The sequence below is a fragment of the Myotis yumanensis genome, unplaced genomic scaffold, assembly GCF_028538775.1.
Source record: "Myotis yumanensis isolate MYYU_CA2020_CCGP unplaced genomic scaffold, mMyoYum1.0.hap1 SCAF_10, whole genome shotgun sequence".
Taxonomy (NCBI): Eukaryota; Metazoa; Chordata; class Mammalia; order Chiroptera; family Vespertilionidae; genus Myotis; species Myotis yumanensis.
Window position 1 is genome coordinate 51,249,546 of NW_027223761.1, and position 7,688 is coordinate 51,257,233.

Below are 7,688 nucleotides of genomic sequence, written 5' to 3' on the forward strand. Positions count from 1 at the left end.
TAAATAAATTAAATGCTCCCATCAAAAGACACAGAGTAGCTGAATGTATACAAAAACATCACCCAACTATATGCTGTCTACAAGAGACCCACCTTAGAACAAAAGACAAACACAGGGTGAGAGTGAAGGGATGGAAAAAATTTTCCCATGCAAATGGAAAAGAAAAGAAAAAAGCTGGAGTAGCAATACTCATATCTGACAAAATAGACTTCAAAATGAAGGCCATCACAAGAGACAACAAGGTCACTACATAATACTAAAGGGATTGATCCAACAAGAAGATATAACCCTGGTAAACATATATGCATCCAATATGGGAGCACCTAAATATATAAAAATCTACTCTTTTAGCAAGTTACAATTATAATTTTCATGCAGTACATTAAATTATCAGAAGTTACTAATCTCATAAATTGAAATTTATACTTTTTGGTCAATTTCTTCTCATTTCCCCAAATCCCCAGATCCTGGTAAACACCACTCTATTCTGTTTCTATGAGTTCAACTTTTTAAGATTCCAAAAGGAATATCATACAATATTTCTCTTTCTCTTTCTGTCTTCTCTCAGTCAACATAATGCCTTCAAGTTTCATACATGTTATTGCAAATGGCAAGACTTTCTTTCTTCTCATGGCTAAATATTATTCCACTGTATGTATAGACAACATTTTCTTTAGCCATCCACCCATTGACATCCACTTAGATTGTTTTCACGTCTTAGCTAGTGAATAATAGCACAATGAACATGGGGGTGCTGATATACTTTTGAGATCCCATTTCCTCTTTCATTGATTATATACCCAGAAGTAGGACCACTAAATTGTTAACAAGAGATATACCATGTAAGAATATCACCTCAGGGGGTATAGAGCCTCCCATCCATATCATTTACTTCACAAACTCTTACATGGTGTACGTAAATGTAGACTAAGTCAAATGTTAAAACTCTGACAATGATAGAAGATGGTTTGACTTTGGTTGGTGCACACACAGTGCAATATGTAGACCTTACATCATAGAAATGTATACTTGAAGCTTATATGGTTCTATTAACCAATGTCACTCCAATAAAAAATATCCCATATTTAAAATGAGGAAAATGAAATTCAGAGAGATGAGTCCACTTGACAAAACATTCGAAGTCACAAGTAGGAAGAAAGGAGTCACAAGTCTTTAGATTATTTATATTAAACCACACTAAAGCTATGTTGTTAATATATCAGCAAAAGGATCAAACAAAAGATGTTCCCAAAAAGCAATATTCAGTGCAGTTCAGCAAACAATTTAGTTTCCTGAATCCAGACTTCTTGGCCTGGCTTTCAATACCCAAACCTTCAAGTTTCCTCTCTCAGTGAATAAGTCCCACCTTGTCTCTCTCACCACTACCTCCCCCACCTGGCAAGCTCTAGTCCTACTTCACATCCTGTTGCTGCCTTACCCCAGTATCATCACTGCCTGAGACCATGTCAGGCCCTGCCCTGCTTTCCAGATAGAAATCTTTGCCCCTTAATACCAGATCAGATCGAATCAAGTTCATCATAACCTCTTAAACCCTCACCATGTCCCTCAGGGATCAGACTGACAGACAGCTTAACTTTCCCCAGCTCCAGCTGTGACTAAGTCCAACTCCATCCACTCTCCAGGGTATAACATTAAGGATCCGCACCTTCTAGCAGAAGCAGTGTGGGGTAGTCAATGATTGTGGGTTCTGGAGTCAGACAGACAGACCTGGGTTGGAATCCTATTATATAAACCAGGCAACTTATTTTAGCTTTATAAACTTTTATTTTATTCTTTGCCTATGGAAAGTGATACCTTGATAGGAATCAGCATAGAATGTGTTCAAGGTCATAACTCTAATTTATATTTAAACAAAAGTCTTCCTAATGTTATTTAAGGATAATTTTACATTTAAATTCAATGGGAAGAAATTGTCTCACTACAAAAAAAAAAAAGCTAACGTTTTTTAAGGAGTGAATAAAGGCCTATATGAATGATTAAGTAGTTGAATGAATCAATCAAACCATTGCATATACTTCATATAGATGAATCCGTTCAATTAAACAAAATACACTAACTACCATTATGTCCTAGGCACTGTGAACAAGATAGACAGGATCCTCGCACTCATGGAACTTTTAGTGCAATAATTACTCTCTCCTTCCTTTAGTTTTGGACACGAAATCTATTATGACATTGAACTAACTATATTGGGACTATTTTCTTTGTAAGCTGCCTCCTCTACTAGCCTGTGAGCACCATGAAGGTAAAAGCTAAGTCTTAATCACCTGCCTGGGGGCCTGGTCACAATTAATGACTTTAAGTACTAGCCCAATGTCCCATCCCTGATAGAGACTTTGTTGTCTCCTCTCAAAGTTCTTTAAGTTTGCACAATCCAGTTTCTTGCCCCCTGGCAAAAATTTAGGCAGGAGGGAGCCATATAATTTATTCTTCACAGTCTAGTGGGAAAAGAGGTTTAGGTAGGGAAACACTTTTGTGTACAGTACAATTTATGGATCCTGAGAAAAAATTTATATATATATATACTAGAGGCCCGGTGCACAAAAATTTGTGCACTCGGGGGGTCCCTCAGCCCGGTCTGTGTCTCTCGCAGTCTGGGACCCCTCAGGAGATAACAACCTGCTGGCTTAGGCCTGCTCCTGGGTGGCAGAGGGCAGGCCCAATCCCTAGGTGCAGCCCCTGGTTGGGCTCAGAGCAGGGCTGATTGGGGAGTTGGGGCGCCGCCCCCTGTCATGCACAGAGCAGGGCGGATCGGGAGGTTGCGATGCCACCCCTAGTCACGCTCCGGGTATGGCCGATTGGGGGGTTGGGGCACCGCCCCCTGTCACACTCAAGGCAGGGTCAATAGGGAAGTTGCAGCGCCACCCCTTGTCACGCACAGAGCAGGGCTGATCAGGGGGTTGGGGCTCCATACCCTGTCACACACAGAGCAGGGTCGATCAGGGGTTTGGGGAGCTCCCCCCTGTCACGCACAGAGCAGGGCCCATCAGGGGTTTCGGGCGCTGCCCCCTGTCACACACAGAGCTGCAGGGCAATCAGGGGGTTTGGGCGCTGCCCCCTGTCATGCTAATCCCGGTGCCGGGAGGCCTCGCGGCTCTGCTGATCCTGCCCGGCAGGGTCACAGATCCGGGTCCCAGACCGCAGACAGCCTTGCCTGCTGCTGCCTGCCTTCAGTATAAAAATTAGCCGCCATCTTGTTGCTTCAGGGTGGGGGTCCCCACTGAGGTGCCTGGCCAGTCTGGGTGAGGGGCTGAGGGCCATTTTCAGGCTGGCGGGCGATTGAAGCTCCAAACCTCTCCTTTTTTTCTTTTTTTTTAATTCTGGCATTTATTTACCTTCTATGGCTGTCACTGGAGCTGAGAGCTGGCTTTCTCTCTGAGGCTCGGCTGAAACCAGGTTTCTGGCCTTTGTTTTCTGGATTCAAAACAATGTTGTGACTCCAGCTCTGAGATCCCGGCTGACTGACAGGAGGTTTCTGGGGTTTTGTTTATCTTCTATAAATGTTACAATGTTTCCAACTGAAGCTCAGAGGCCGGCAAGGCAGGCGGGGAACGTTGGAGTCCTCTGTCACTGAAGGAAGCAAGCCGCCCTGTTCCCATCAGCTGCCTGGCTGCCGGCCGCCATCTTGGCTGACAGCTAATTTGCATATCTCCCTGATTAGCCAATGGGAAGGGTAGTGGTCTTACGCTAATTACCATGTTTCTCTTTTATTAGTGTAGATATATATATATGGAAAATGTTGATATGTGATAGAAAAATAAGTTCCAAATAGTATGCCAACCAAAGAGAGGCAAATGATTGATGAGTCAAAAAGGGGTGTTTCAAGATGGTGTGGAATAGGTAGATCTTTCTTTCACTTCCTCCCAGAAACTGGAACTTAAACTAAAGTGGGGAACATTCACTCTGAATGCCAACTAAAAACTGGCTGAAGAGGAGACTTTTAAACAAGGGAGAGCAGAAAGCACCTCTAGACTGGGAAGAAGGGTAAGCCCTGTTCCCTGAGGTGGCAGGCTAAGGCTGCAGAGGGATATCTGGGCTGAGGGTGGAGGGAGTGTTGGGAGTTGAGGGTTGGTAAGGGTGTGTAGAAGGGGGAATTGATGGAGAAATTGGAGGGTGGGATTTGGGATTTCCCCCCTGAGAAGAGTGAGGCCTGAAGCCCAGGCATCCATCCCCAGCCTGGAGCACCAGAAGCAGGAATAGCCACCCAGGTGACATACAAAGGTGAAATGCAATGGGGGTCCTCTGTTCCTTGGGGAGAAATGGAGCCTGCCAGAGACAAAGACACTTTTTATTTGAAAGGGCCAGAGTGGAGGATTTTCTTTTGCAGCCAATCACTCTGTTCTTCAATGGAGGGAGGGCAGTGCATATCAGCATTGCCTGAGGAGAGAAGGGAGAAGCTGCTGAAATACCTGTGCATGGTGTATACCCCACCCCACCCCTGCCCTCTGCAGCAGCCATTGTTCCTGCAGCCCCTCCCAGAAGCAGCAAGGCAATACCCTGTTCTCTGGGATACAACTTACCCCACCCTCTAGAATCCCACTTGCCCCACCCTGCATCTTGACCCCTGTTGAGGAGGCAGAAGCAGAGGCCAGGCCTATGGGTCTGGGTAGTCTCAAGGGGCTTCAGTGACTGGCTTTGGGTGGGGCCATTCCTTCCACTTTCCCAGAAATTTGACTGGTGCTTCCCCATCACAGCAGAGCTGATAGAAATTCCCAGCTTTCAGAAGAGTCCACTGGCCTGCCTATAAGGGTCTCACTCTGCGGAGGTCAGGGGAATATTCTGGGATGGACTCAGAAGTGTGGCTCTGGGATGGGGGACACACCCACCATCTTCCCTGAAGTCTGAGTGGCACCTTCCCCTCACAGGAGATACAGAAGTCCCATCCTTCCAATGCTACCAAAAGCCCTTTCAGAAACAGCCATTCAGTGACTAATTCTGACAGTTGGCTGGCAGGCGGAGGCAGGCGGAGGAGGATCCCCAGGTGTCTTGGGATGTTTGCTGACCTGCCCTGGGTCAACAGTTGCCAAAAAGCCTGCCTTGGAGCACAGAAAGCATATATGCACTTCTATGTTCATTGCAACATTATTTACAATAGCCAAGATCTGGGAACAGCCCAAGTGCCCATCAGCAGATGAGCACTTGGATAAAAAAGCTCTGGTATCCTAATATATAAAAAGCCAGGGGGCGTGCCAACCTAAACGACTGGATGGACAACCGAACGGCAGGCTGTGTGGGGTGACCAGGCCAGCGGGGGTGGGGGACAGCTGGGGGCAACCAGACCAGCAGAGTGGGGCAGTTGGGGACAACCAGACCAATGCGGGGGGACAGTGAGGGGCAACCAGGCCAGCAGGGGTGGCTGTGAGGGGCGACCAGGCCAGCACAGGGGGCAGTCAGGGGCAACCAGGCTAGTGGGGGGGCAGTGACGAGCGACCAGGCAGGCAGGGGGGGCAGTTAGGGGCAATCAGGTCGGCAGGCAGAGGCAGTTAGGGGTGACCAGGCTGGCAGGGGAGGCAGTTAAGGGTGAACAGGCTGGCAGTGGGGGGCAATCAGGCAGGCAGGCAGGTGAGTGGTTAGGAACCAGTGGTCCAGGATTGTGAGAGGGGTGTCCATGGGATTGGGCTTAAACCAGCAGTCAGACATCCCCGAAGGGGTCCCAGATTGGAGAGGGTGCAGGAACTCCCCCCGCCGCCCATGCATGAATTTCATGCACTGGGCCTCTAGTATTTACATAAAGGAATACTACACAGCTACAAAAGAGAAGGAACTCTAACCCTTTACAACAGCATGGATGGACCTGGAGATTATTATGCTAAGCGAAATAAGACAGTCAGAGAAAGACCAATACCATATGATCTTTCTAATGTGTGGAATCTAATGAAGAAAGTAAATTGACAAAAATATAGGGCCCGAGGCATGGATATATGTAACAGACTAAAAGATCTCAGGTGGGTGGGTCCTGAGGGGGAGTGGAAGAGATTAACCAAAAATATATATGTATATATGCATAGCTAATGGACATAGACAATAATGTGGTGATGGCCTGGGAAAGGGGTGTGGGCTGGGTGGAGGAGGGCAAAGAGGGGAAAATGGGGACATCTGTAATACTGCCCACTTTTTTTTAAAAAAAGGAAGAAAGTGAATCAATAATTAATAGCTTTTCTAAAAAAGAACTACCAGTCTAATATAAATGATTGGCCCTGAAGCAGACACAAACCTTCACTAACTACTCTTACCACCAGCTAGCTGTCCTCATTCAGGCGTTTTTAAAAATATATATTTTTATTGATTTCAGAGAGAAAGGGCGAAAGAGAGAGAGAGAGATCAATGATGAGAGAGAATCATTGATCAGCTGCCTCCTGCACACCCCCTACTGGGGATTGAGCCTGCATCCCAGGCATGTGCCCTGTCTAGGAATTGAACTGTGACCTCCTGGTTCATAGGTCAATGCTCAATCACTGAGCCAAGCCGGCTAGACCTCATTCAGATTATTGATGGTAAATGCACCATAACCAAGAATAACAACCTCCTTGGCAAGTTTGAACTCACAGTCATACCACCTGCACTCTGTGCAGTTCCTCAGTTTGAAGTCACTTTTGATTTGATACCAATGGCACTTTCAATATCTCTACTGTGGACAAGAGGACAGGCAAAGAACAAGATTACCATCACTAAGCACAAGAACAGTTTGACCAAGGAAGAGAGCAAACATATGGTCCAAGAAGCTGAGAAATACAAAGCTCAAGAGAAGAAGCAGTAGGACAAGTTATCTTCCCCCCCAAAAAAATCACTTAAATTCTTTGCTAGCAATATAAAAGCAACTGCTGTAAACGAAAAACTTCAAGGTAAGCTCAATGATGAGGACAAACAGATGATTGTTGACAAATATAATGAAATCATCACCTGCTTGATAAGAATCAGACTGCAGAGAAGGAAGAATTTGAACATCAGCAGAAAGAGCTGGAGAAAGTCTGCAGCCCTATGATTCCCAAGCTGTCCCAGAGAGCAGGAGGTAAGCCAGGAGGAATGCCTGGGGATTCCCTAGTGATGAGGCGCCTCCATCTGGTTGTTGCTCTTCTGGGCCCATCAATGAAGAGCTTGATGAAGGCAACCTGAACTTGCATTTAGATTTGTTCCATAGAAAACATTGAAAGACCCAAATTTGTAGCAAATTCCATGGCAGTTGTAAGGCTGACCTGCCATAATAAGTAACTGGCAAGCTCTATACTTGCATATGGAACATGTGCACAGGGACAGGAAATGACATTGCACTTTCTAGGCACTGCAGTGTAAGAGCAAAACGCAATGCCTTAAATCAAACTGTATTTAAAATTGTCCCACAAAACACACACATACACACACACACACACACACACACACACATATACACCTCACTTCATTAAAAAAGCACAAACTTTTACTGCATTCAGATAGTTTTGTTGTAAGGATATAGAGCAAAACTATGGGCCTGAGCAGTGTTAATTATGAGAGTGGATACTTGAGGGGACACTTTGTTCTGAGCACAGATTACCAAGTGACAATGCTTTCTACATCTTCTTTAATAAGTGCATTTTGTATGTAGCTATGATATGTGTGGTCTTTAAAGTGTGGAACCCATCTTTCCCAGATGTTCTAGGTATTATTATTAAACCCACTTATCAGATGAGAAA

At 45.5% G+C, this 7,688-nt stretch overlaps 1 pseudogene; it reads left to right on the plus strand.

The window, feature by feature from the left end:
- Window positions 1-2,260: 2,260 nt before the first annotated feature.
- On the plus strand, window positions 2,261-7,169 carry LOC139018454 (heat shock cognate 71 kDa protein-like; annotated as a pseudogene).
- Window positions 7,170-7,688: the final 519 nt, after the last annotated feature.